Consider the following 27,847-nt stretch of genomic DNA (forward strand, 5'->3'; position numbering starts at 1 on the left):
AGCTAATTAATACAACCCAAAGTTAATCAGACAGCAGCTAACTACATGCATCATTGACAGAAAAAAAGGAAGAAAAATTAGTAGCAGCTCTAACAGCAAACTCTAAAGTCTCTGTGGCTTTACAGAGCATTCCCACGAAGAGAGCTTACCTGTGAGTACTTAAACACCTAAGTTTACAAACGGCTTCTGCACCAGCTACCCTCACTGAGCAAGCATCTTTCAGTCATTTATGGTTGTTTGAGATTATGGCAGAAGATCAGCCTGTAGTTCCTCATTGAAGAAACGCAGAACTCGATCAGTACTTCAGCAGTTAATCTAGAAAAAGAGGAAAAACTGTTTTAATTCTTATATCTTTATGTGTGTTTGTGTGTGGTCCTCTAGTCTTATTTTTAGGAATAAGAACCCATCTTATTTTTTTAATAGAATCTCTCACTGAGTCCAAAGCTTACCAGTTTCAGGTAGACTAAACTGGCCAATAAGCTCCCAGGAAACACCTGGTATTTCAGGATCTAGCAACCATTCCTAGACAGGTGAACAAAAATCTTAAAAACAAACAAACAAACAAACTAGGGTCTCACTATATAGACCTGGGTGGCCTCAAGTTCACAGAGATCATCCTGCCTCTGCTTCCCAGCCAATTCTAATCATTCAAATGCACAAAATTTCTCAACTGTTTTCCACTGCCCAAAGCTCTGTATTTCGGGTGGGGCTGGGAGTTAAGAACACATAACTACATGTAACTTGTATTTCTAAAGCAGAGTTGTGAATGATACACTAATTAACAGCATATACAGATGTAATACATTAAGAAACTAAAAAGGCTAGAGCTGTGATTCTCAACCCTCTAATATAACTGTAATTATGCTGTTATGAATCATAATGTAAGTATTTGATATGCAGAATATCTGGTATACAACTCCCAAAGGGATCACAACCCAGAGCTTGGGCTTAAAGGGGGTAAAGGTACTTGTTGCCAAACCTAATGCCCTGAATTTGATCCTAGGGACGACCCATTTGGTCAAAAGAGAACCAACTCCTGAAAGTTGTCCTCTGACACCGCCCCCCATACATGCACACACAGGAGGGGGGGAACGGAGGGAAGGGGGACATGGAAAGAGAAAGAGAGGGAAGACACACAGAAACAGAATGAAATTTAAACTGTACTAAAAGCTGATTGCAAAAAAAGTCACACTGCCTTTGGTTCCAGCACTAGAGGCAGAAGCAGGTGGATCTCTAAGTTTGAGGCCAGCCTGGCCTACAAAGTGAGTTCCAGGATAGCCAAGGCTACAGTGAAACTCTGTCTTGGGGGGAAAAATTATTTTTTTTTTTGTTGTTCTTTTTTTCGGAGCTGGGGACCGAACCCAGGGCCTGCGCTTCCTAGGCAAGGGCTCTACTGCTCTACCACTGAGCTAAATCCCCAACCCCCGGGAAAAATTATTTGTGTGTGTGTGTGTGTGTGTGTGTGTGTGTGTGTGAGAGAGAGAGAGAGAGAGAGAATGAGAATGTGCTTGTGAGAGAGAGAGAGAGAGAGAGAGAGAGAGAGAATGAGAATGTGCTTGTGTGAGACTGCAGATGCCAGAAGACATTGGATGCCCTGTAACTGGAGTTTCAGGCAGCTGTGAGCCACCCAATGTGGATTCTGGAAAGCTAATTCAGGTTCTCTAAAGAGCAGTAAGTGCTCTTAACCACTGAATCATCTCTCCAACCCATCTTTTTTGTTTTTCTTCCTAAAGACAGTCATACTATGTAGTCAAGACTGGCCAAAAATTTAAGACCCCCCTGTTTCATCCTCCTGAGTGCTATGAAACCATACTTGGCTAATTCATTTAATTTTTTTAAATATAAAACTACAATGTACTTGTTTTAATACAAAAAGATATTATAGGAATTCTATAACTTAACTCAGACAAATGGGTTTCCAGAAATGGAAGCTTTTCTCATTTTTACACAGCTGGCAAAAAAATACCTTTGGAAAAACAAAACAAAGGAAAGGTGGGGACTGAGGAGAGTTAAGTGCTCATCCAAGAAGGCCATCCCTAGCACCCACATAAAAAGCCAGGCATGGTGGCATGCCCAAGTAATCACAGTGCTGGGGAGGCAGAGAGATCCCAGGGGCTCCATAGCAGACAAGCTAGCCTAGCATAATCCACAAGCCCCAGCTCCCAGTGAAAGACTAACTCAAAAATCAAAGTGGCTGGCTCCTGAGAAACAATGTTCCAAGTTGTCTCAGCCTTCAAATGAATACTCACACAGGAACACTAGCATCCCGCCCATATGTGCACTACGCACATACAGCTCTGCACACACATACAAAAGCAGCACCGATAGAGCGCCCTGGGTTCGGTCCCTAGCTCCAAAAAAAAAAGAAAAGAAAAGAAAAAAAAGAAGAAGACTACTTCACTTTTGTTTCCACTTCTAAACTAACCAACAGTAGAATCCAAGTATTTGAACTGATGCTATCATTTCCAGTACTTTCCAGTTCACTACCCATCAGAATCCTTCAACCATTTGGTAAGGTAAGGAGGAAAAAAAAGAAAGGCTCAGAGAGCTGACAAAACTGGTCACCTTCCAGAGCTTGTGACTGAAGCTGCAGCTGCCTTTGAAGGGGATTGCCTTTCTAGCTGACAAACATAGATCCCACTGGAGCTGCTGCTTCCATATTCCTTAACGCACCACGAAGCCACTGACTGACTCCCACTTGTTTTGTCATGTGAATCGAGTAGTTGCATTAAAGTGACAGGTATTATACTCTACTCCAAATCTTTCATTCTTCCCATTTCTAGTTAACAACAGCTACTCACAAATTAACCTTCTGCTCTCTCTTGGAGAAGCTCCAATGCACTCACGTTGGGAATATGAATGGTAGGCAAGCTCATCTCTACATTCCACACTTCCTCTTTCTAGGCTATTAACTTCTCCCATGTTCTTGGCATGCTACAAATATACTTTATTAACAAAGATTTACCTGAAATATATTTCTTCATTGATTGGTTTTGTTTTTCAGGCAGTGAGTCTCACTATACAGCCCCGGGTAGCCTGGAAACCAATCATAAACAAGACTGCCCTGGATCTCCTAGACATGCTTAGAGTATATTACCAAGTATGCCTTTTTAATACTGATGTGACAGAAACAGATTCTTGGTATCGATATATCTAGTCTAAATTTAAGCTAAGATCCTTTTCCAAATATAAACTCAAGCTAGGAGGTGGTAGTGCACGTCTTTAATCTTAGCACTCAGGAGCAGAGGCAGGCAGATCATTGAGTTTGAAGCTAGCCTAGTCTACAAAAAGAATTCTAGGACAGCAAGAGCTACAGGGAGAATCATCTCAAAAAATAAATAAATAAATATAAAAACAAAATCAGCTACTTTGCTGCTTATCTGTAAAAACAAATGCTATATAAAATGGGATGCTATATATATAATTAATTTTCAGTAATTCATTCGTTCAGAAATGTTAGGTTTAAAAAAAAATTAACCCATATAGAAAATAAAAATACTACACCTTTTGTTTCTCCAAAAATATCAAATGTAAGTGTGCTAGCTATTTGTTCTTTGTCAACTTGACAGAGGCCAGGGTCATCTGGGAAGGCGGGACCCAGATCGGCCTGTGGGCAAGTCTGTGGAGCACTTTCTAGATTAATGATTGATGTGGGAGAACCTAATCCACTAAGGTTAAGTGCCATTCCACAAGAAGGGTGGTCTTGGGTTGTATAAGAAAGCAGGATGAGCAAGCCAGGAGCAAGCCAATAAGCAGCATTCTCCCCATGACCTCTACTTCAGTTCTGCCTCAAGTTCCTGTCCTGACTTCCCTCAAGGAAACACTTCCGTCAGTAAGGCCACACGAACCCTTTCCTGCACGCCCGAGCTGTTGGTAATGCTGTTCTATCCCATCAAGAGAAACCTAACTAGGGCAGTAAGCACAGAAAAGCTATCCTGGGACCATCGAGATGGCTCATGTGTATAAAGTACCTTTACTCACTGCCCCACAAGCCTGGCAATCCCAGTTTAATCTCCAGAACCAACAAAAAGGTGAAAGGAGAGCTTCAGAGAGCTCAATGGATAGAGCACTAGCAGCTCTTCCAGAGGACCCAGGTTCCAGTCCTAGCACCCAGTCCCAGGAGTTCTGGCCTCCAGGGGCACCAGGCATGCACACAGTGCAGACTTACTTCCAGGCAAAACATCCATGAACATAAAAAGGTTTTAAAAAGTGGAAGGAGGGGGGTTGGAGATTTAGCTCAGCGGCAGAGCACTTGCCTAGCAAGCGCAAGGCCCTGGGTTCGGTCCCCAGCTCCAAAAAAAAGAAAAAAGAAAAAAAAAAAAAAAAAGTGGAAGAAGGGCTGGAGAGATGGCTCAGCGGTTAAGAGCACTGACTGTACTTCCAGAGGTCCAGAATTCAATTCCCAGCAACCACATGGTGGCTCACAGCCAACTGAAATGGAATCTAACGCCCTCTTCTGGTGTGTCTGAAGAGAGCAGCAGTGTACTCATAGTAATAAAATAAATCTTTAAAAAAAAAAAGTGGGGCTGGAGAGATGGCTCAGCGGTTAAGAGCACCCAACTGCTCTTCCAGAGGTCATGAGTTCAATTCCCAGCAACCACATGGTGGCTCACAACCATCTGTAAAGAGATCCGATGCCCTCTTCTAGTGTGTCTGAAGACAGCTACAGTGAACTTATATATAATAAATAAATAAATCTTTAAAAAAAGATTTAAAAAAAAAAAAAAGTGGAAGGAATGAACCAATTCCACAAAGCTGTCCTATGACCAACCTCTACATACACCACGGCACAAAACCTACACCTACACACAGGTAAATGTTTAGAAGTGGCCTTTGACCAGTCTTTAGAGAAACACAAATCAAAAGCACAGGAGAAGCTAAAAATGTGCCTCAGAGCACAAAGCCCTGTCAGTCCCGAACACCACAGAAACTGGCATTGCAAGCTTGTAACCTCAACAATGAAGACAGAAGAAAGAAGTCCAAGGTCAGGAAGAACACCTAGACCAAATGTCTGCAGCCTATAAAGTCACACACACCTGGGGGTTTTGGTGATTTGTTTTGGATGGTTTGGGGTTTTTTGCTTGTTTGGTTGTTTGCTTTTTGAGGATTGGAATGGGTACACACACTCCGGGCAGAACCTAGTGGGGTTATGAAGGGAAACCAGTGTTACAGCTGGATATGGTAGTGCCCAGCTGTAATGAAATCCCAGCACCCAGGCAGCTTCAGAACAATTTTTTGAGTGGGACCAGCCAGGGATGCAGAAAGAGAACATCTCAAAAATTAAAGCTGTATGTCAACTGTGAAATGGTAAACTTTATGTACATAATTTGAAGATTAGAGAGGAGACTTAAGGAGTAAAGGCACTTGCCACAGAGCCTGCTGACCTGAGTTCTACCCCAGAATCCATGGTATAGAGAGAACTGAGAGCTGTGCTTTGGCCTGCAATGTTTGCCATGGAACAAGAAGACACAAACAATAAACAATTACAAACAATGTTTTAAAAAAGAATCTGAATCCTAGTATGGTGGTGCATGCTTTCAACCTTAACACTTGCAGGAGGGTCGGGGGTTGGAGGTCATTCTTCCTCAGCTGGATAAGTCAGACTTCCAAGAGACCATGTCTCAAAATAAAACTGTCGTTTTATTCTTGGGGCAATACTGGTAAATCATTCTTTAATTCAGTCATTTTCTGTCCTAAAACACAATGATGATGCTGCTGATGGTGGTGGTGGTGGTGGTGGTGGTGAAGCATGATGTAAGTTACTTTATTCAATAAAGATAATGTCACCACAGTAGACCCTTCTACATACTGCAAGGACTTCAACAGTGTTACAGATACCTAACTGGTAAAACTGGAGAAACTATCCTAATTCAAAAGGATGAAGGGGAGACACTAAAAGACAAATGAAATGACCAGATTATTCAACAAGTATCTACTAAGTGCACAGTGCCTGTGAAAACCCAGGCGAAACCACTTCAGGTTACAAAGTGGGAAGTTAAAGGCACAAATTCACACTAACCCAAGAACAGAAAGTTAACATTCAAAACTGTCCTTTAATAGCCCCTAAAAACTTACATGCCACCGCTATTTAACGTTACATAGCCAGATATACTGCAGCTGTGGTTGCCATTTTCAGTTTGGCTGATTAGAAGGCCTACCAGGGAACCGGATGAAATTATGCAACAGCTTTTTCTAAGTCAGTTTGGGTTAAATTGATTACAAACAAAGAAGAGTTTAACAGTTCCCACTAGGCGAGTGTGCCAACTGATTCTACTTCCTATCATCTGATCTAGCTGGGCGCCCCATCTGAAACTTGACGCCCTACATAGGGACCCCTCAGGCCTGGCTCTGGCTGAGTGCCTTCTAAATGAGGTCCCAGTGCTCCAACAGCCCAATTTTGGCTATATTCTCTGAGCGACTTAAGGGAAGTCAGCAGCCACTCATCTCACGTGACCGTAAAAAAGGGACGCAGCTGAGCTCTGAGCCCGGAATAAACCACTTTTTTTTTTTTTGACCTGCATCAACTCCTCTGCCCAGCTTGAAGGAAGTGGGCGCAGAAGTGGCACAAAGCTGGTGGGCAGGCGAGGCTGAGAGGTGAGGCACACACACCCGTTTGCGCGCACTGCAGCGGCTGGAAACCCAAGACTGCCACACCCCCCGACAACCAGGGCCACCGCCTGTTCTTCCTCTTCCCAGCAGAAAAGAAACCCACTCGACCGAATGTCCACCGGGGCTGCGCCTCGCATCTCCCAGAACCCGAACGGCATCGCCCAGCGGCCGCCGCGGGTGGGACCCGGGGCTGCCTGGCAGCCGCAGAGTCCCCGGTTGGGGGAAGGGCCGCCGCGGCGACCAGCTGCGCATGCGCAGTGCCGGGCACCCGCCCGTTTACCCACCGTTGGAACCGCGAAGCCCCGTTGCCCGGCCTTGGCCGCTTCTCCAGAACCCTTGGCGACGTCGACAAGGCGAGAACTGAGGCCCTAAGTGGCACGGCGGCCGGCGGGTCTCCTCCCGAAGCGGCCTCTAGCGCGAGGCTGAAGCGACTGCAGTGGCGCGGGGCCAGCCCGGTAGCGACCCCCGGAGACCCCGGGCAGCGGCGGCGGCAGACGCGGAGAAGTGGGCGGGAGCGGCGGCGGAGGCGGTGGCGGCTGAGGCGCAGAGCCTCCCTAACGGCGAGCGGGAGGGGAACAGGGCGGAGGGCGAGCGGCCGGGCCGGAAGTGACGCGGGAGGCGGGGCGAGCTCGCGGCGCCCGGGTCAACCCGGATTCGGCGCTGGACCGCGGCGGCTCTGGCCCGCCCACTCGTGGGTTCCAAGGTCCTGGACTGGACGGGAGCCGAGGAACGTTGGGAGTGGGAGGACTCAGGAGGGATAAAGGGGAAACTGAGGGGTGCCTCGTCTCTGTTAAGCTGTGCCCCAGGCCCCGCAGAAGATCCAGGTATCTCTAACAGAATTCCGTAAACGTTCCGAGAAGCTGCCCGTCAGGCCCAAGTGTTACATTTTCTTATTGCCAGCGATTTGGGTCAGATGAGGGATACCTGGGGCTGTGCCTCGCCCCTTTCTCTCTATCCCACCCCCACCCTGCTCTACCAAAGTACCTGACCTAGACTTCAGAGAGATTAACGAGCCGTGGCTCCCAGAGGGGTCAGAATATGGCCGTTAATAGACTTCTTGCTCACAGAAAACTTCTGGTACTAAATCAGAGCTATAGGTCAGGAAGAGAGGAGTTGTCCTAGGATTATGACCTTGCTTATGTGACTACGTAAACCAACCTTGCAGCTCCCTCACATCCTCAGTAATATGATTACATCATTTCTTCTGTTAGTGGCTTTGAGGAAAAAAACGCAGTCTCTAAAAAATATAAACCACTACAGGGGGTGTGGAGTCATCCCTCCGTAACCTCAGCACTCTGGAAGCTGAGGCAGGAGGATCACCTCCAATTGGAGACCAACCTACACTGAATAACAAGTAGAAAACCGTCCCGAGCTTCCTCAAAAGACAACAAAAATAATAAAAAAACAAACCACCACAATTCCCTGCCAGCCTTTGTCCTGGAAAATAAAGAACAAAAGAAAACCTCACAGACCTTGACACGGGATTTATGGAAAGTGATCAGCCAGGTATGGTACCCCACGTCTGCAATCCCAGCATTTATGGGGTAAGGCTGAAGGAGTAGAAGTTCAAGGCCAACCTGGACTACATAATGAGTTTAAGGTAACCTGGGCTACCTTGTCCCAAAAACCCACAAAGATTTATAAAAAGTCATAGAAGGCTAGAGTGATGACTCAGACGTTAAGAACATTGGCTGCTCTTCCAGAGGACCCAGGTTCAATTCCCAGCACCCACATGGCAGCTCACACCTGTCTGTAACTCCAGTTCCAGGAGATCTGACACCCTCACACAGATGTATATATGTAGTCAAAACGCTAGTATAATGCTCATAAAATAAAAATAAATTATTAAAAAGTCACCCTATGCAATGATCTATCTGTAAATGTTACAGAGACCAAAGTGGCTCCCAAACTTCATGAGAGACTGAAATGATCTGTAACCTCAGGGTCACATGCCCAGGTAATGCAGTCATAACTAAAGGGTGTGGTCCACAAGTCTAGAACCATAGCATCTGAGTAAGAATATACTATTGGAGCTGGAGACATGGCTCTGGAGCTTTTCCTGCTCTTCTACAAAAACTGAGTTTGATTCACAGCACTCAAGTTAGGCAGCTAAGTTACTGCCTGTAACTCTAGGTCCAAGGGAATCTGACACTATTGTTACTGTGGGTTCTTAAGCACCTTCATTCACATGTACAGACACACATAATTAAAAATAAAATTCTTGGGCTGCGGATTTAGCTCAGTGGTAGAGTGCTTACCCAGGAAGCGCAAGGCCCTGGGTTCGGTCCCCAGCTCCGAAAAAAAAGAACCAAAAAAATAAATAAATAAATAAATAAAAATTCTTAAAGCATTTGTGGGGTGTGTGTGTGTGTGTGTAGTGTAGTGTAATTCCCACTCTGTCCAGAAAGATAGCTGGTTCTAATGACCAGGATCATATATCCAATATCATGGCAAAAATCCTAATTCAAAGCACTGAGGTACAGGTCAGTGGATAAACACTTTAGCAGCTTAGTTCCCAGTACACACACACACACACACACACACACACACACACACACAATGTTTGTTTTGTTTGTGAGGCAGATGTGCATTCTGTAGCCCAGGCTGATCCAGAACTCATGGATCTGCCTGTCTCAGCATCCCCGGCCTAGAATTACAGTCATGAGCATCATTCAAGGCTCAAGGGGAAAAAAAAACATTTAATCCTCATACAGTCTTTTAATTCATACTTATTGAACAAATAGCTATAATCTCTTTGGACACATTAGTGAATAAAATCCTTCCCTCCAGGAAGTTTATATCCTAGCAAAATTAAATTCTGTATATCCTGGATAAACACAGAGCCCCGTGGTCCAATGTCAAACTCAGCAAACAGCCTTTTCACTACTCAAAGGAGCTCTGAAAACATGCAGCAAAATAGTCCAGGGCACACAGGTGACAGCCGGCCAGCTTTACCTGCTTAGCGTATTCTCAGCATAATTGACAAATTAGGGTCCATCCACTGGGCTGAATTTTGAGGTGGTTCTATCCAAATTAGTTCCTTGAAACCTAATTAAATCTGAGCAAGAGAAATTTAGGTTTCCAAATCTGCCAAACTAGGCCAACAAAGATAGTTTAGCAGGTAAGGATGCTGCTGTCAAGTCTGACAACTTGATTTTGATCCTGGTACCTACATGGTGGACAAACAAAAGAACTTCTACAAATTGTTCACACACACACACACACACACACACACACACACACACACACACACACACGCACCACAAATGTAAAGACAATTCTGCCAAACCAATGACCAAAGCCTGTTTCATAGCAGTTCAGTCGAGATGCAGTTGGCATTTAACCTTGTATCCTTCTTTAAATATTTGTTTGCTTTGGAAAGAGAACAGTGTGTTAACTGACTTAAGAGAGGAATACTACCTGTTGAGCTCACACATGGTGGCTCAGTCCTGTGATGCCAACACTCCAGAGGTGGAGGAAGGAAAATCAGAAGTTCAAGACCATCCTCAAGTATTATGATTTGAGACAAGCCCAGACAAGATGAGACCCAGAATCAAAAAAGGCCAACAAGTCTGTGACCCTCCCTCTCTGAAATTGACAGATCGCATCCAATCTCAGAGGCTAAGCAGGGTCAACCTGGTTAGTACTTAGAGACTGCTTTGGAATTCTAGGCTTTATTCTGATGGGTGGTGGCAAAAGCTTTTTTTTTTTCTTTTGGTTCTTTTTTTCGGAGCTGGGACCGAACCCAGGGTCTTGGGCTTCCTAGGCAAGCGCTCTACTACTGAGCTAAATCCCCAACCCCGGCAAAAGCTTTTAATCCCAGCACTCGGAAGGCAGAGAGGCAGGCAGATCTCTGGAGGTCAGCCTGGTCTACAGAGTTCTAGCACAGCCAAGGCTACACAGAGAAACCCTGTCTAAAACAAAACAACAGACTGGTGTGATGGCACAGGGCTTTAATCCCAGCACTGGGCAAGTACATCTCTGTGAGTTCCAGGCCAGCCAGGGCTAGAGAAAGAGAACCTGTCTCAAAAAAAAATTTTTTTTAATTTTAAAAAAGGACACAAGGATAGGTTGGTAGGCAAGGAGTGAGGATCTGGATGGAGTGAGGGCAAAGGGTAAATAGGATCAAAAGACATTGTATGAAATTCTCAAGGAACCGATCTTTTCTTAAAAGATCCATTGGCAAAAGAAATACATTTTCAGTTTTTACAACATTTCTTCAAATAACGATTTCTGGGAATACACCCATATTTTTTTTTCTTTTTTTTTTTTTCCGGAGCTGGGGACCAAACCCAGGGCCTTGAGCTTGCTAGGCCACTGAGCTAAATCCCCAACCCCTGGAATACACCCATATTAATTTCTGTCAGACATTTCCAAATTCTTAGAAGATTTTTAAAACACTGGAAATTTTCACAGAAGTATGAAACTCTGTTAAAACTGAAAATCCCACCACTACTGGGCCAGTGAGAAGGCCCAGCAGGTGAAGCACTTGCTTCCACTCCTGGTGACCTGAGTCCGATATACAGAACCTACACCATAGAGAGAAAACTCCCACAGGTTGTCCTCTGAGCCCTGCCCATACAGTGTCACAAACACATAGTAAGTAAGTAAGTAAATGTTAAAATGTTTTTAAGAAAAAAATCCCACCAAGCTAAACATTTTGAATAATGCCTTTACCTATAAAAGTCCATGGTTGGAAAATAGGACAGCATGATACTTCAAAAGCTTAATCACAAGCAACTAGAAGTCCCGAGTAATGCCTGAGGGAACACAGAGGCTGCCTGGTCCCCACTTACATGGCCCTGATGGCCACAACTGGCTACAGTAGGTTCTTTGTATAAAGCCCAAGATGCTAGCTGCCTGCTTGCCCCTGGGTAGATACCTCATATTAAAGTACAGGTTTTCAAAAAACAAGTGATTTGATTCACTGACCATCTTCCCCCTGGGATATTCAAAGACATGTCTTAGAAAACAAATTCTGGATCTTAATAATTAGAGTATCCAGTATGCAGAGCTCATGGGATATAATCTCTAAAATAAAAACAGAGTTTGGTCAGAAGCAATGGCACAGGCCTAAGGTCTCATTGGGAAGCAAAGACTTGAGGCTGCTGTGAGCTCAGGGCAGCCAGAACTACTCAGGGAACCTTTCTCACAAAAACAAACAGAGTAGCCATGAGGATGGCTCCGCAGTAAAAACACAAGCTACACAAGCTAAGGACCTGGGCTCAGTCCCCAAAACCCACAAAAAGCTGGATACATACATCTGTAATCCCAACACCCCTTTATCAGGATGAGAGATGCCTGGGAGCTCGGGGGCCAGCTCACCTGGTGTAGCAGAGCAGCAGAAGTGAGAGCCCCTGCCTCAGCAAGGTGGGAGGAAAGAGCTGACCCCCAGCGTTGCTCTCTGACCTAACCATGTGTGCACATGGTGACTTTTCTTTCATTTAAAACAACATTCTTGGGGCTGGGGATTTAGCTCAGTGGTAGAGCGCTTACCTAGGAAGCGCAAGGCGCTGGGTTCGGCCCCCAGCTCCGAAAAAAAAAAAGAACCAAAAAAAAAAAAAAAAAAAAAAAAAAAAACAACATTCTTTTGCCATTCCTTTGAATCTGTACAGTGAAATCATCATAACCTAATTGAAAAGCCAAGAAAGTTCCATGAGTTTTATTCCCCTTAGGAATAGAAAGTCCTGTGGTGGCTAAATCACAAGAACATGAACCTTTTCCCTCTTCTCCAGCTGGGGACATACCTACTCTTCCTTCTCCTCTTCCTCCCCGGCCTTGCTAGCTAGAGCCACAGGGAGAAGAGAGAGGAAAGGAGCAAAAAGGATCTTTTCCATGTGATCAGTTAATGTTTCCTGATGGACATTTTATAACTTCAGAGGCCAGCCCACCCTGTCATGGTTTCTCTCCCCTAATTCCTGTGATCTGAGCAAAAACACTATATTCATAAGCTTTACTTTCCTTCAACAGTACTTCACCAGTGGTCAAGATAGCTCCATGCAAGCCTAGTGACCTGAGTTCAATCCCCAGAGCCGGACTAAGGTAGAAGGAGCGAACTGACTTTATAATGTTGTATAATGTTGTCCTCTGACCTCCACATTTGAGCCGCAGCACACTGCCCACCCTCCCAGACAGATGAAGAATAAATGAGTGCTTTTAATTAGAAAATAGTTCTCAACAAGGACAAGTGTGGGGCCACTGCCCAGACGTGTCGTTGGTAGATAAATCTGGACAGGCGCAGTAGTAACTACCAGGGCTGCTGCTGACTCTCACACACAGCACAGGATGTTTCACAATCAAGATGGGGATTTTTTTTAACACTGATTTACTTGCTGGGGGGAGGGGGGCATATGGTTTCATAGAGATCAGAGACGACTTGCAGGAATCAGTTCTTTCCTTCCAAAATATGGGTCCTGGGATTCATCAAGCTTGGCTCCAAGTACTTTTGCCAGCTAAGCATCTCCCTTGGCTGAGAATATAACTTCTGATGTAATATAAAAGTTCTATAAACTTGTCAGTCATCTCCCCAAATTACATAGATTTTCTTTTTTCTTATAAATGCTTTACCTATAGGCATAGAAGTATGTTTTGTTTTAGTTTGGGTTTTTTTTTCCTTCCTTTCATTTCTAAGACAGTCTCATGTAGACCAGGCTGGCCTTGAATTCCTGATATTCCTGCTTTCCTCACCTCCTAAGTGTTGGGATTACAGGTGTATGTCATTATGCTGGGCTAGACCTCAAACTTTCATATATTTCTAGTGTCGAAACTACAGCTTTTTAGCCAGGATGAGAAGTGACAAAGCGTGTGTGTTTCTAGGGACCCCTAAGTTAATCCAAGTGAGGAAAGTCATTTTAGAAATGGGATATCTGGGGCTGGAGAGATGGCTCAGCGGTTAAGAGCACCCGACTGCTCTTCCAGAGGTCATGAGTTCAATTCCCAGCAACCACAGGGTGGCTCACAACCATCTGTAAAGAGATCTGATGCCCTCTTCTGGTGTATCTGAAGACAGCTACAGTGTACTTATATATAATAAATGAATAAATCTTAAAAAAAAAAAAAAAAAAAAAAAGAAATGGGATATCTGGGGTGTGGAGTAAAAAAAAGAAATGGGATATCTTTTATCTTTTCTTTTTGAGATGACTTTTTAGCACAGTAGAAAAGTATTCCATCCTTCTCTGAACTCAAACATTATATATCTCAGAGGTAAGATATATATATATCAAATCACTGGAGAGAGGGGGAATACTTGCCAGTGCTCAGGAGCAGAGACAGGGTAGCCAGTGCAAGCCTGGGCTACACAGTAAGTTCAAACCTAGTCTCACTACCTAGAAAGAGCCTGTCTCAGAGAGGGAGAAAGAGCATAAGGAGGGAGTGCAGGGGAAGGGAAGGGAGGAGAAGACAAGAGAAAGGGAAAAGAAAAGAGCTGTCTCCCCAGTTAGAAGGATGGTCACATTGTCTGCTTGTAAGATAAGGGTGGCTCTAGAGATGGAGGAGAAAACACGGGCCGTTTGGGGAAAGGATGAGGCGTTGCCCGATAGGGGCAGAGATTGTCAACTCTGATTCTCAAAGAGCCGTGCAATGCTATGCAAGTCAATCAAACTTAGCTCATTAATTCCCCTTCCTCGAAGCTCTTCTCTCTTGTGAAGAGAGAAGGGAACCCACCAAAACTACAGTCTTCTGATAAAGGAGAAGCAACTCACCATGAGAGCACGACACTGCTGCCTCTCTGAGGACAAGAGCCTGTCTGTGCCACTGTGCCCAGGACCGTGTATCAGTGCCAAGAATGTGTGTTCTTCACCACCAACAACAAAAATTCCTAGCTGCAAAGAGGAGAGACTGTTCCAGAGTGCACAGCACTCTGTGTCCCACGCCAGCATCCAAAATAATGGCCGATACTGTTCTGCCCTTAGCAACCCAAAGCAGTGCTTGTGTCATTTACTTCCTTAATACATATTTCCTGAGCAACTATTATGATGTGCTGGAGAATTAATGATCTCTGCCCTGGGAAGGCTTCATCATACATCCCTCTGAAATAGAATGGCTTTGGACTAGGACCAAAGTCAACACAATGTAGATTTCCGATGCTGTATCCACTCCCAGCCCCACCAGTTTGAGGAGCTGGGACAATTGACAGTAACACTAGTTTTTGCCAAGTCCACATTTTTTGGTCTAATAATTTGGAATTCTTTGTACAACAATAATGTGTGCATTTGCTGTAGACAAATTGGTTTTGGCTTCTTGATGAAATGCCTACGGTCATCTATTTTCTACAATTTAACAATATTTTTAGAAATAGAGAAGTTAAATATCAACAAGTGATGTTCCTTTCTTTCTCTCCCTCTCCTTGTACTCATGTAGGGAAACAAAGTTTACAGAGCCTCAGATGGTGACCTTCACAGAACAATAAAAACCCTTGTCTGCTTCTCAACCTGAAATGGTCTTACGGTTCTGCAGAGCCCATCTCTACCTCAGAGAGCCTGAGGGTCTGGCGTGTCTGGCCATCCAGACTCCTTTTCATCCATCTCTCATGGGAGCCTGTCCGTGGCAAACTGATAGTCCAGATGCTTAGTCTACTAAGTCCTACCACAGGGTGCAACTGGAGATAGTGCGAAAGCAGTCATTGAGAGATTAAGAGCATTAGCCTGGCACATGATTTTAATCTCAGCACTCGGGAGACAGAGCAAGTAGATGTTTATGAGTTCAAGGCTAACCTGATCTACATAGTGAGTTCTAGGCCAGCCAAATCTGTGTGCTGAGACCCTGTCTCAGAGAAAGAATCTAATGTAGTGTCCCAAGCCTCCAGTGCCAGCATTTGAGAGTAGAGTTCAAGGACAGACTTTCTAATACATAGCAAGTTCAGAGCCAACCTAGGCTACATTAGACCCTACAGGATCTCAGTATGTAGCCCGTAGCCCTGGCTGGCCCAGAACTACACTTGTCTCTACTACCAGAGTTCTGGGATTAAATGGGCATGGATGCCACCAGCTGGGCCTTCATAGTAAGGTTTTGCAATTTGTACTTTTTTTTTTTTTTTTTTTTTTTGGAGCTGGGGACAATTTGTATCTTCTTGTCTTTGTTTCTTTCTCCTGGAGTATCTCTCCATTCAGTAAATAGTAGTCGCTGAGCCCTGTGATCTGTCAGGCCTGGTTCTTAGCACTGGAAACATTGCAGTAAACTCTGCATTTGCATTCTAGCCTTTGGGACTTGGTTCTTGCCTGTTGTGAACGCACTGTGGTTATGCCTAAGACTTTCACTTCCACCCCAGTAACTTACATTCACTGGAATCTTCCAGAGCTGGCTTTGCGTCCCACACAATCACCTCTCTAACCTTGCTTGCTCCTCTGTACTGAAGATCAGAATATATTTACCTATAATTTTTAGACACTTTCCCAGAAGCTTCCAAGGGAACCAAGGGAACTGGGGAAAGTGCTTTCTTTGTTCAGACTCGAGATGTGTCCCCCAGAATCCAACTCCATTTGTTTCATAGAGGAGCTGCTCACAAAAGAAAACAGAGCTTCGTTCACTCTGTGCCATCATCCCTGCTTGCTGGACAGATGCTGTGGTGCTGCAGTACAATCTACAGTCAAGGTGACCTTACCAGGATGGAATGATTGGTGTCTCACAGTTCTGTGAACTTGTAACAGGACTTCAGGCCTCAGCACAACTGACACCAAGTCGGAGGCACTATACCAACCTTAAAACCCAACACATAGGCTCCAACATGTACCAAAATAGGATTAAAGACCTCATCAATCAAAGATGTAGTCTTCGATTATAGTTCCAGGATCCAGGAAAAAACCCAAATGTACTAACCTTGGTATTTGGCTTCTGTAGTTCGACTTCTTGCTAACGATTCTTGCTAACTGAAGTATGTTAACCAGGATGTGATTTCTGTGCATTAAAAGACTTTTGTGAGGGTCAGGGTTTCATGATTTGGGGAAGTTCCCTGGGCAATAATAAAGACTTTCTATTTAGCTGTAAGAGGGGCTGGCTGCACATTCTCTAATGGAATTACCTCACAACATTTCTAGAGGCTGAGACACCAAGACACTGGGAGTCTTGGACTACCTCTGGGGCAACAGCACAGCACAGAGAAAGGACAGTTCCTAGGAGTGCACACCCCTAGACATTCCAGGGCCCCAGGAAGTTCACCTGTCTTTACTCCAGGTGCCCTACAGGCTCCCGAGCCTCCACCCTTGACAGGAAGTTGCAGAATGTTTCCTGGATCTGTCTCCTGATAGGTGGATCTGGCTATGGCACCTTCTGGGAAGTACACTTAGGAAAAACTGGACACAGCCCAAACCCAAGTGTTCTGGATCTGTGTGAAATGTCACTGGAAGCCCTGCTTTAAATCTGTGTAGTGGCCACTCTTGGTTGTCTTTACTGCTGCCTGTCTGTGTGTCTCTCTGGTTTCTTCAATTCTGTTGGCTAGAAGGAATAGAGCTGTGATAGGATGTGGGGTGAGCAGCCCCAAGACAATGTTAGGGTGTCCGAATCTCATGTGGGAAACTCCAGACCTTCTGTGAAACTGATTAGCCCTCTTTTGCAGCTGGATGCAGTGACAGATCTCTGGGTCCCAAGCAGTTCAGGTTGTCTGGAACATAGTGACTGGAAACTGAGGCCGTCCTGACCAATTTCCCTACATTGACCAATGGCTTTCTCTGCTGCAAGATCCACTATCTTGGCTTAAGACCTGTGCCCTCTCCTTGGGGACCTGAATCTTCTTGGTTTGGCAGGGTTAACCAGAAAAACCCAAACCTCTTCCTGTTCTCTCAGATTCACTGAAGGAAGTTGACTTTTCCCTTTTGTATGCCCATCCCACCCCAAGAAGGAAATCCCCTGGCAATGTTGGAGGGTACATTGGATATTCTACCTTGGGTCCCCTCTCCTCTCCACACACTCAAGAGAGGCTCTGGCTATGAGGGCTCTGGGAGAAATTTCCCTGGGGCAGAGGTAGCCCTTCCCTCCACTCTCTAAGGGAGAGCCCCCTCCCCTGTGGGCCCAATCCCTGGATGTTCTTTGTCTCCCCCTTTTCATAGTTTATATTTCCTTTTCAACCAGTGATCTGTATAACTGGAAAACCTCAAAAATTCTCTAAAAACTCAGGATCTCATTAGCCTCCTCGAGACAGTCTATTGCCAGCCGACCTCAGATGACTGCCAACAGTTCCTCTCAGACAACTGCCAACAGTTCCTCCAGTCTCTTCATGGATGAGTAGCAGACAGATTGGGCAGGGATCACTACTGGACAGTGCATCCAGATAGAGGAGGTTTTCTCCTTGGCCCAACCTGACCAGGACCCCAGCACTGACCAAGGTAAGGAGGCAGGGCTGGGAAACTTTCAACAGGCCCTTTGAGAGGATTAAGGCAGCTGCTAGAAAACCTACCACTCTGTCTAGGGTAGTTGAGGTAGTACAAGGGCCCCTAGAACTGTGTGTGGGTTCCTGGAGAGCATCTAGGAGGCTCACGGGGTGTTTATCCCCATAGACCCAGATGTGCACGAAGAAAGCAAGCAGCCAATCGTTTCTTTCGTTAAGCAATTTTCCAAGATATTAGAAAGAAACTTCAGAAGAAGGATTTGAGGGTCTGAATAGGCCCCAGCTATTGAAGATTGCTCAAAAGCCTTATAATAACCATGACTGTGTAATAGAAGGATTTGAGGGTCTGAATAGGCCCCAGCTATTGAAGATTGCTCAAAAGCTTTATAATAACCATGACTGTGTAGTAGAAAGTCAGAATAAGACGGTCATCCTGAACAGTAGTGACGGTGCTCGAAGGACTGATAAGAGAGACACCCTGAGTTCCTGGGAGCTGCAATCTTCTGGAAAAGAAGAGCTGGAACAATTAACACCCAAATTGGAAGAGGGAAGGAAGGAGCCTCACCCTTCATTTGATGGAGAATTGATGGGGCCAGGGCTCCTTTCCACTGATCCCTCAGGAACCCAGAGGCAAATGAGCCGCCTTCAGAACATCCCACCTGGATTCAGTGGCCCTGAAAGGCAATCCCAACAACCATAAAATGGAAGTCCTCTCCTTTTTATTGTCAGGTTTCTATTTACCTCAAGCCAGCCTGGAACAACTTTGAACTCTGACCCTTCTATCTCTACCTTCCAAGAGCCCGGAGGCCGATGCACCGATGCACTGTGCCCCACTTCCTCCTCCTCTTCTCCTTTCTCCTTCTAGTTACTTTCTAATCTGGTTCTTTCCTGTTAAGGCTTTCCTACTTAAGTTTGAATTCTCATGGTTCTGGAATGAATCATCAAACTTCACCCAGTTGGAAGCTAGATATAGCAAGAACTTAAAGGGGGTCTTAGAGCGAAAGTTTGGGGCACTCCATTACTGTCTTCCTCCTCCTCCTCTTCTTTCTCTTCCTCCACCTCTTCCTCCTCCTTCTCTTCTTTGACTTTTTTAAAAACAAGGTTTCTCTGTGTGGGCCAGGTTGTCGTGGAACTCACTCTGTAGACCAGGCTGACTTTGAACTCAGAGATCTGTCTGCCTCTGCCTCCCAAGTGATATTACACCCAATTTTATCATTTTAACAAGTTGGAAAGGAATATATGGGCCTAGAAAGATGGCCCAACAGGTAAAAATGCCTGCCACCAAGCCTGACAACCCATCGCAGGACCCACATGGTAGGAGAAAAGTGGTTCTCTGTTCTCTATACAAACATACACACACAAAATAGGTGAATGAATGAATGAATGAATGAATGAATGAATGAAGTTTTAAGTAATACATATTCCTGGGTTTAGGCACAGACAATGACCATATTATAGTCATTGGGAATTCAGAGCAATAAAAAGTGGGCAATGAAGGGTGGGGTATAGCTCGTGACAATAGAACACTTGCCTAGCATATTTAAGGCCCTAGGGTCACAATACTCAGGTTAAACATGGGTGAGGTTGCGTGTGTGCATGTACACACACACACACACACACACACACACACACACACACACCAGTAACAACATATAAAAATTCTCATGGCAGAGAATATTGGCACACACCTGTACTCAACACTCAGAAATGGGAGGATCACAGCAAGTTTGAGGCCTGCCTGGTCTACATAGTAATTTCCAGACTAGCCTGGGCTACACAAGGATGCCCTGTATTACAACTCATGTCTGGAATGCTAGCATTTGGAAGACTGGGGCTGGAGAATTGCTGTGGATTTGAGGTCAGTCATGATATATAGTGAATTCCAGGTCAGCCTGAGTTACAGAATGAGACCCTATCTCAAAAACCCAAAAAGACAGTGGAAGAGATGGCTGGGCAGTTAAGAGTGCTTCCTGACTGTGCATACAGAGAACCCAGGCCAGATCCCAGCATGCACAAGGCTGCTCACAGCCACCTGTAACTTCCATGAGCTCCTGTACACATGTGATCCACATACACACACTTAGGCACATAACACCCAATTAAATACTGTTACAAGCCAAAAAGTATCTTTTCCATCTCTAAATTTTATGCCCTTTCCTACAAAAGTAAACCTTGTGAGGTGTATCCTTTTACATGCCTATATCATGCCTATATCAAATTTAAAAAAAAAAGTGTCCCAGGGGTTGGGGATTTGGCTCAGTGGTAGAGTGCTTGCCTAGGAAGCGCAAGGTCCTGGGTTCGGTCCCCAGCCCCGAAAAAAAAAAAAAAAAGAAAAGAAAAAAAGTGTCCCTAATATTCTATCTACTTTTGGGGGATCGTTCTGTTCTGTGAGACAGAACAATGTATGTACGTACGCGTATGTATGTATATATGTATGTACATGGATGGCCGTTTATGTGTGTATGTATGTGTGTGTGTATGTATGTGTCTGTTTGTGTGTGTGTGTGTTTGTATGCATACATATATGTACATAGCCCTGGCTAATCTGGAACCAGATTGCACTCAAGCTCACAGAGATCCCCCTGCCTTTGCCTCTGAAGTGTTGGGATTAAAGGTAGGTGCCACCACCAAACCTTCCATCTACTTTTCACATATCATATTCCTCAGGAATATGCCCTATCAGCACATTAGTTCCTGATTTCCATGAAAAGGTGCTGGGATTCACACACATATTTGTATAGAACGTTCCTAGCAACCAAGTAAAACCAGGTAGAAAAGCAAGACACTTAGCTGGGGTGTGGTGGCACACACCTGTAATTCCAACACTCCGGAGGTAGAAGCAGGAGGATCAGGAATTCAAGGTCATCCTTAACTACATAGCCAGTTGAAGGCCAACAGGAGACTTTGTTTCAAAATAAAATAAATGTGAAAAAAAAAAGCAAGACAGTAAAAGTAGACATTTGAACTTTGGCCAACAATAGATACTGTACAGAATTTCTTTCTTTTCTTTTTAATTTTTTTGAGACAAGCTCTCACTCTGTCAAGCTGACCTGGAACTTACTATGTAGCCCAAGCTAGTATCAAACTGGCAGCAATTCTCCTGCCTTATACTTCCAAGTGCTGGAATTACTGGGCTAAGCCACTACACCTGACATACATTCATCTAATTAGGCTGAGGGGCAGCAAATGGCTTCTGCCTGTGTTGTCCTGAGTTTCTGTAACAAAAGGTGAGGGCACCTCAGCTCTCAGGACATAAGTGTCACTCACTGAGGTCACATCTGCCCTGGGGACAGAAGTGCCACCTCTGAGATTCTCCCCATCCTTGTTGCCTAGTTTTCTACCTTTAACTCCTTCATATTGAGCATAAATATGGAGCACTTGGCTATGAGCCGTTAGCACATTAGGTGGGGCTTTTATTTTTTAAAACAGGGTCTTGCAATGTAGCACAGTCATGCTCAAACTCAGCAATCCTCCTGCCTCAGCCTTCTGAGTGCTAAGACCACAAGCATACACCACCACCTCTAATCTAATCAAGCCCTAGCCAATTTTACTCTAAAAGTTCCACTTCCTTTGCCATTCCCAACACTTCCTTTCACTCACAGGGAGATCTCAGAGGGAAGGGACTCACCCAGCTCAGCCCAAGGTGCTCATTTCAGTCCACAGAGAGCTTTTAACCATCCGGTCCTCTCCCCAGAAACCAGAAGGAATGCTGCCCGGAAGACTGCTCAGGCCGACTTGGCTGCCTATTATCTCTGTCCTTAGGAGATAAAGAACCAGCCCACAGGACAAGGGTCAAAGATAAATAAAATGGGAACACCAAGAAACATAGAGACCTTGGCCCCATTCAGTCCAAATCACAGTCAAAGCAGGAACCCAGAGCTTGACAAATAAGCTTTTAGATGTCTGCTTTCCTCCCACAAATGTGTTATAATTTTTTTTTAAAATGGAGTCCTGGACAAGTTTGCTTTTTTTCAGAGAGTTGAGGGTTTCCAGGCTTTCTATTCTTTTATCCTAGTTCCCCTCTTATTTTTATTTGTGAGGCAGGACCTCAGTACGATGCCTAAATTGGCCTGAACTTCCAATCCCACTTCAACCTCTAGAGACCCTGAAATTGCAATACAGTACCATACTGAGCTTGGAGACATGGCTTGCTTTTGGAGACAGGGTTTCTGTGTAGCCCTGGCTATCCTGGCACTCACTCTGTAGATCAGGCCAGCCTCAAACTCAGAGAACTGCCTGCCTCTGCCTCCTGAGTGCTGGGATTAAAGGCATGTGGAGCGGCCTCTAGATGAACTTCTAGTTACAAGTCTAAACAAATAGACAGTCTTGGCCTCTCTTAATGTAATCAAAGTAATTATTTTATAATCCTCTGATTAAATAGCTCACAGTGAAAGGATCGTCCTAAAATTATCTCCTCTGGGTGCAGTGACTTACACCGGTAATCCTAACAGTCAGGATGCTGAGGTAGGATTGCTGTGAGTTCAAGGTCAGCCTGGGCCACATCGTCCCAGACCAGCCAGAGATACACAGGAAAGCTGTCTCTAAGAGCAAAACACAACACTATGCAACATTAACATGTCTTATTTTCTTATTTGGGGTTTTTGGGGTTTTTTGCTGTGCCCCCTCCATGGTTTCTTTTTTTTTTTTTTTTTTTTTTTTTTTTGGTTCTTTTTTCGGAGCTGGGGACCGAACCCAGGGCCTTGCGCTTCCTAGGTAAGCGCTCTACCACTGAGCTAAATCCCCAGCCCCTCCATGGTTTCTTAAAATCCGAGTAACCTATAAAATATAAGAAATGATTCTCTGATCTATGTGCACATTAATTATTGTCCTTTAGAGAGAAGGCTCAGGTGAATCCCATTTGAGAAACCCTAAATTCTCTTCCTCCAGCAGCATTAGAGAGATACTTTGTAATAAATTGAAAATAGTTTGAAACTATGGATGGATGGATACATGAAAACATATCAAGCTGCTCTTCCCACTTCTGCCCAGCAATTATAAAATAGAAATGAGCCAGGCCGTGGGCTGGATGCCAGTGAGCTTTGTGTCTGACAACCGGCACTGACCACGGTCAGCTTCCCCGCACTCTCACAGCATGCCGTCTGACTCTTGCAGTAAAAGGGTCTTAAGGCCGAGGATTCAGCCTGGAGCCCCTGGGCAAACACTCCTGAGCCTCAGGACTCTATCCTTCCTTCTTCCTTCCTGGTCTTCTGTTTCTGATAATCTAATCTGAGACAGGTGAGATCTCTGTCAGTGGGTGGGGTGGGGTTGGAAAGAGACCGGGATGGCAGAGCGGGGTGTGTGTGTGTGTGTGTGTGTGTGTGTGTGTGTGTGTGTGTGTGTATGTGTGTGTGTATGTGTGTGTATTTGTGTTGGTGTGCATGGGTGTGTGTATAGCGAATGAATATGTGTATGTGATGTATGTGTGTGGTATGCATATAGGGGTGAATATATGTGTGTGGTATGTTTGAATGTGGTGTTTGTATGTGATAGTGTAGTATGTGCATGGTGTGTGTATGTGATGTACATGTGTGTATGTGTAGGGAGTGAATATGTATGTGAGTGGTGTATGTGTATACCTGGTATGTGCTACGTATGTGGGTGAATATGTGTGTGATAAGTATGTAGTGGGTGAATATCTATGTGTGCACATGTGTGATATGTATATGTATGGTGTGTGTGGTGTACGCACATTAATTTCAGGTTGCTATGTTGCTGTTCAAACATGGCTATATATTACTATGCTGTTCAGACATGGCCATGTAGTACCCTGCTGATGTTGAGATGTGTGTGTGTGTGTGTGTGTGAGTGTGTGTGTGTGTGTGTGTGTGTGTGTGTGTGTGTGTGTGTATAGTAGTACCATGTTGTTATTGAGACATGGCTATGCAGCACTGCTGAGCCTTGCTTGTACAGCACTGGCTGGCCTGGAACTCTGCATTCTCCTCCTCACCCTCCTAAACTGGGTTTACAAACATGTGCCACCACACTTAGCAGAGTCTTAGACTTTAAAACTCTCCAACTTAGGGATTGGGGATTTAGCTCAGCGGTAGAGCGCTGACCTACCAAGCACAAGGCCCTGGGTTCGTTCCCCAGCTCCGAAAAAAAAGAAAAAAAAAAAAAAACTCTCCAACCTTAGTTGGGGATTTAGCTCAGAAGGCCCTGGGTTCAGTCCCCAGCTCTAAAAAGAAAAAAAAGAGAGAAAAAGAAAAACTCTCCAACTTTTGAAACTTAGGATGAGGAGTGGGGAGATGGCTTAGCCAGTAAAGCACTCACTGCCCAGGCTCTGAGAAAGCTAAGAGGCACAACACTTGCGGATAAGGTTACCAGGACTAGGATCTGTCAGCATGAAAACCCTGGTTTCTGACTAAAGGGATGAGACGGCAAGCACTACTGAGAGGCCACCAGCTTCCAGCGGCTCTGCCAGACGTGGCAGCAGAGAGCCAGTGAGAAGCTGCAAGAGAAGTTGCAAGCTCCGGAAAACACATCCCTTCCCAGAATCCCTTAGAACACCAAGTAGTGAGAGGGCTGCCAATGAAGCTTCAGCTGAAAACATTACCTCATCAGGATGAGCCCCCATTGGCTGAATACTCCAGGCAAAGCTTGCCTTTAACCCTCTTCAATGCTATGTATGAAATCCTCCTTCCCATACTGCCTCGTTTTCAAATCAGGAAAATGGGTACCTGGGGGAACAACAGACCTTACTCTCACACTTTTCTTTTCTTTTTTTTTTATTTTTATTCATTTATTATATATAAGTACACTGTAGCTGTCTTCAGACACATCAGAAGAGGGCATCGGATCTCTTTACAGATGGTTGTGAGCCACCATGTGGTTGCTGGGAATTGAACTCAGGACCTCTGAAAGAGCAGTCGGGTGCTCTTAACCGCTGAGCCATCTCTCCAGCCCACTCTCACACTTTTCAATAAGTATATCATATACCACAACAGTTGTGAGGTCTGTATCCCCACCCCCACCCCCAAATTACTTGGGAACCATCTGCAGCAGATTGTCTACCTACAGGGTAGGTAGACAGAGATGATGTGAGCAAATCCTCAGATCTTTTTCTAAATTTGCAGTGGAATTGCCAGAAGGACCAAAGCCAAAAGGAACTAACAAGAATCAAAGCATTCTGAGGAAGAATTCAGGGTGTTCTGACTCCAGCTCTTGGGAATCAGATCTCTGGCTATTGGGTTTTGTTTTTATTATCTTGTTTGTATGTGTATGAGTGTTCGGCCTGCATGAATGTCTGTGCACCAGATACACGCAGTGCCTGCACAGGATAGAGGGAGCATGGGATCCCCTGGGACTGGAGTCACCATATGGGTGCTGGAAAGAGAACCTCTGCAAGAGCAACAAGTGGCAACTGAGCCATGTCTCCAGTCCCATTCTTTGTTTTTGAGACAGGATCTCTCTATGTAGCCCTGGCTATCCTGGAGCTCACTATGTAGACTAGGCTGGCCTCAAGCTCAGAGATCCTCTGCCTCTGCTGGCTCGCTGCACCTTTCCTTTTTCTTTTTTAAAGATTTATTATTTATTTTATGTATATAAGTACACTCTTGCTGTCTTCACACACACACACACACACACACACACACACACACACACACACACCAGAAGAGGGCATCAGACCCATAACAGATGTGGGTGCTGGGAATTGAACTCAGGACCTCTGGAAGAGCAGTCAGTGATCTTAACCGCTGAGCCATCTCTCCAGCCCTAACCCAGTTTTTCATTTGAGGCAGGGTCCTCACCACTCTGTTGACCAGCTGGCCTTGAGTTTGCAGAAACCCACTTACCTCTGCCTCTTGGGTTTTGGGGTTAAAGGTGTGTTCCACGCAGCCATTGGAGATCCTGTCTTAAACTTTAAAATCAAGGAAAGATTGGGAAGAAACAGCCTCTGGTTTTTTGTTTATTTGCTTTAACAACTAATTCTCTAAAAGTTATCCTCACAAACTGCACCCTCCATCTTTTCAGGAAACCTGCCAAAAGGCATCCAGATTTGTAAAAAGGCAAGGAACCGAGATCAGACAAAAGTCCAAGGTTGGGTTGGGGATTTAGCTCAGTGGTAGAGCGCTTGCCTAGCAAGCGCAAGGCCCTGGGTTTGGTTCCCAGCTCCAAAAAAAAAAAAAAAAAGAAAAAAAAATTCCAAGGTTATGGCTGGCATTCCATGGTGAGGCAGGTACTCAGTAAACCCGTCTCTCGGTCATTAAAACTCGTATTTGATGGGACCACGAACAAAGGATTGCCTACTCGAAAAGCTTTGCTTAGTGATTAAAGCCACAGGAAGGGAGACACAGTTTAGGAGACTAGTATTTTCCACCACGTTAAAGCTGTTAACCCAGGGGCTGGCAAGATGACTCAGCTGGTAAAGGCGCTCGCCACCAAGCCTGACAAAACTAAGTTTGGTCCCCAGGAACTTCACGGTAGAAGAAGAGACCCCACTCTGACAGACTGCTCTCTTGCCCTCCCCACCCCGCCCCCGCACACACTGATGTGTACAAGCACCCATGTCTACACACACACAAATGAATAAAATGTAATACTCTTAATATCGATTACCTCTTACCTAAGAGTTAGTCTACAAACAAGAAACAAAACTCACAGACGTTAAAAATGCCGAGCTGACTAAGGAAGGTGGCCCGCCGGCCCCATACCATAAGGAACATCTTTTCTTCTAAGTTAATTTATTAATTTACTTACTGTATCCCAGGCTGATCTCAAACTCACCACATAGCCAAGAACGAAAGCCTGATCTCCTTCCTCTACTTGCCCAGTGCCTGGTTTGTGGGACGCACCTCTGTGCCTCGTTTGTGAAGTGCCACGCATCGAACCAGTTCAGTCTGCATTCGCCCGTCTGAGCCACATCCTCAGCTCTTATATAATTTTTAAATGCCAAGATATTGGAAGATTATTATTTGCTGTTGGTTCTATAACGATTTATGAAGCAGCAACACTTAGTGAACTGGGTTCTTCTATGATGCAGCTCACACTTGAGACACCTTCCTCCATGGAACCAGGCCTGTTTCCAGCTCAGACCAGACTGCAGCCAACGGTTTCCAAACCTGTTGGTGTTCTGCGGAACCGTTTTAGGCAGAGTTCCTACAGCAGAATGATTTAATAATATAAAACAGAACTAGACACTGCAATCCTCTGGAGACCACAAATCCTGCTTTAAATGGTGCCCAGTATATGCTGTGTATATATAAGAATATTACTCACCTTGGGGGTCCTGTTCTGGTGACTTGAAGACCCGTTTTCTTCAGCCCCTTCGCTCAGTCGGCTGACATGTCCCATGTGTCTGTGGCTGTGCTAATGGTGCTTATGTTGAATTGTTGTTCATTCAGACATGGCCTCTGCTGGGACCACACATACAGCCGGAGGAGCTTGCTCCCGTGTATAAGCTCCTTAATAGTTTATAGCACTTGTTGCACCTTCGATGCGCTAGGGGCTTTCTTAGACTGGAAGTTCCCAAACTTTCTCTCTTCAAAGAACTCATAGTGTCTCGGGAATTTTCCAATGGGTTTTGAGGCCAAAAGAAATACTTTGACAGGGTCGGGAAGATGGCTCAGAGGGCAAAGATACTTTTGGAGTGACTTTTGTTGTTTGCTTGCTAATTTGGGGTTTTTAGTTTATTTTTTAACCTTATGAACTGAGTGTACTCTGGGCACCACAGGCATGAATGGTAGCGGAGGCCGGACGGTGGCATTGGCTTCCTCTGGAACTGAAACTGCAGGCAGTTGTATGGCACCCTGTGGGGACTATGAGTTAAACCCAGTCCTCTTAACTGCTGAGCCATCTCTCCAGGCCCATGGTTTGGGGTTGCTTTTTTCATTGTGTTGCTTTGCTTTTGAGACAGGGTCACACTGTATAGCCCTAGCTAGCCCTATGCTTGGCGTGATCCTCCTGCCTCTGGCCATCCCAAGC

At 45.0% G+C, this 27,847-nt stretch overlaps 1 protein-coding gene across 28 annotated transcripts in view; it reads right to left on the reverse strand.

The window, feature by feature from the left end:
* The window catches only part of Fam13b (family with sequence similarity 13, member B), an 80,821-nt gene extending 59,115 nt beyond the window's left edge, over positions 1 to 21,706 (reverse strand). For 8 of the 28 annotated variants that reach the window (XM_039096733.2, XM_039096732.2, XM_063277253.1 and 5 more), the window contains exons 1-2: positions 6,894 to 7,034; positions 150 to 315 (exon numbers count right to left, since the gene is read on the reverse strand). The gene's annotated coding sequence lies outside the window, so the exon portion shown is untranslated. Of the gene's footprint in view, positions 1 to 149; positions 316 to 6,609; positions 6,843 to 6,893; positions 7,179 to 7,593; positions 7,705 to 8,466; positions 8,540 to 14,309; positions 14,353 to 18,491; positions 18,601 to 21,554 lie in introns of those variants that run through there. The other 20 variants (XM_063277250.1, XM_063277243.1, XM_063277235.1 and 17 more) reach the window with 15 other exon arrangements.
* Positions 21,707 to 27,847: the final 6,141 nt, after the last annotated feature.

Source organism: Rattus norvegicus, chromosome 18 (genome assembly GCF_036323735.1).
Source record: "Rattus norvegicus strain BN/NHsdMcwi chromosome 18, GRCr8, whole genome shotgun sequence".
Classification (NCBI taxonomy): domain Eukaryota; kingdom Metazoa; phylum Chordata; class Mammalia; order Rodentia; family Muridae; genus Rattus; species Rattus norvegicus.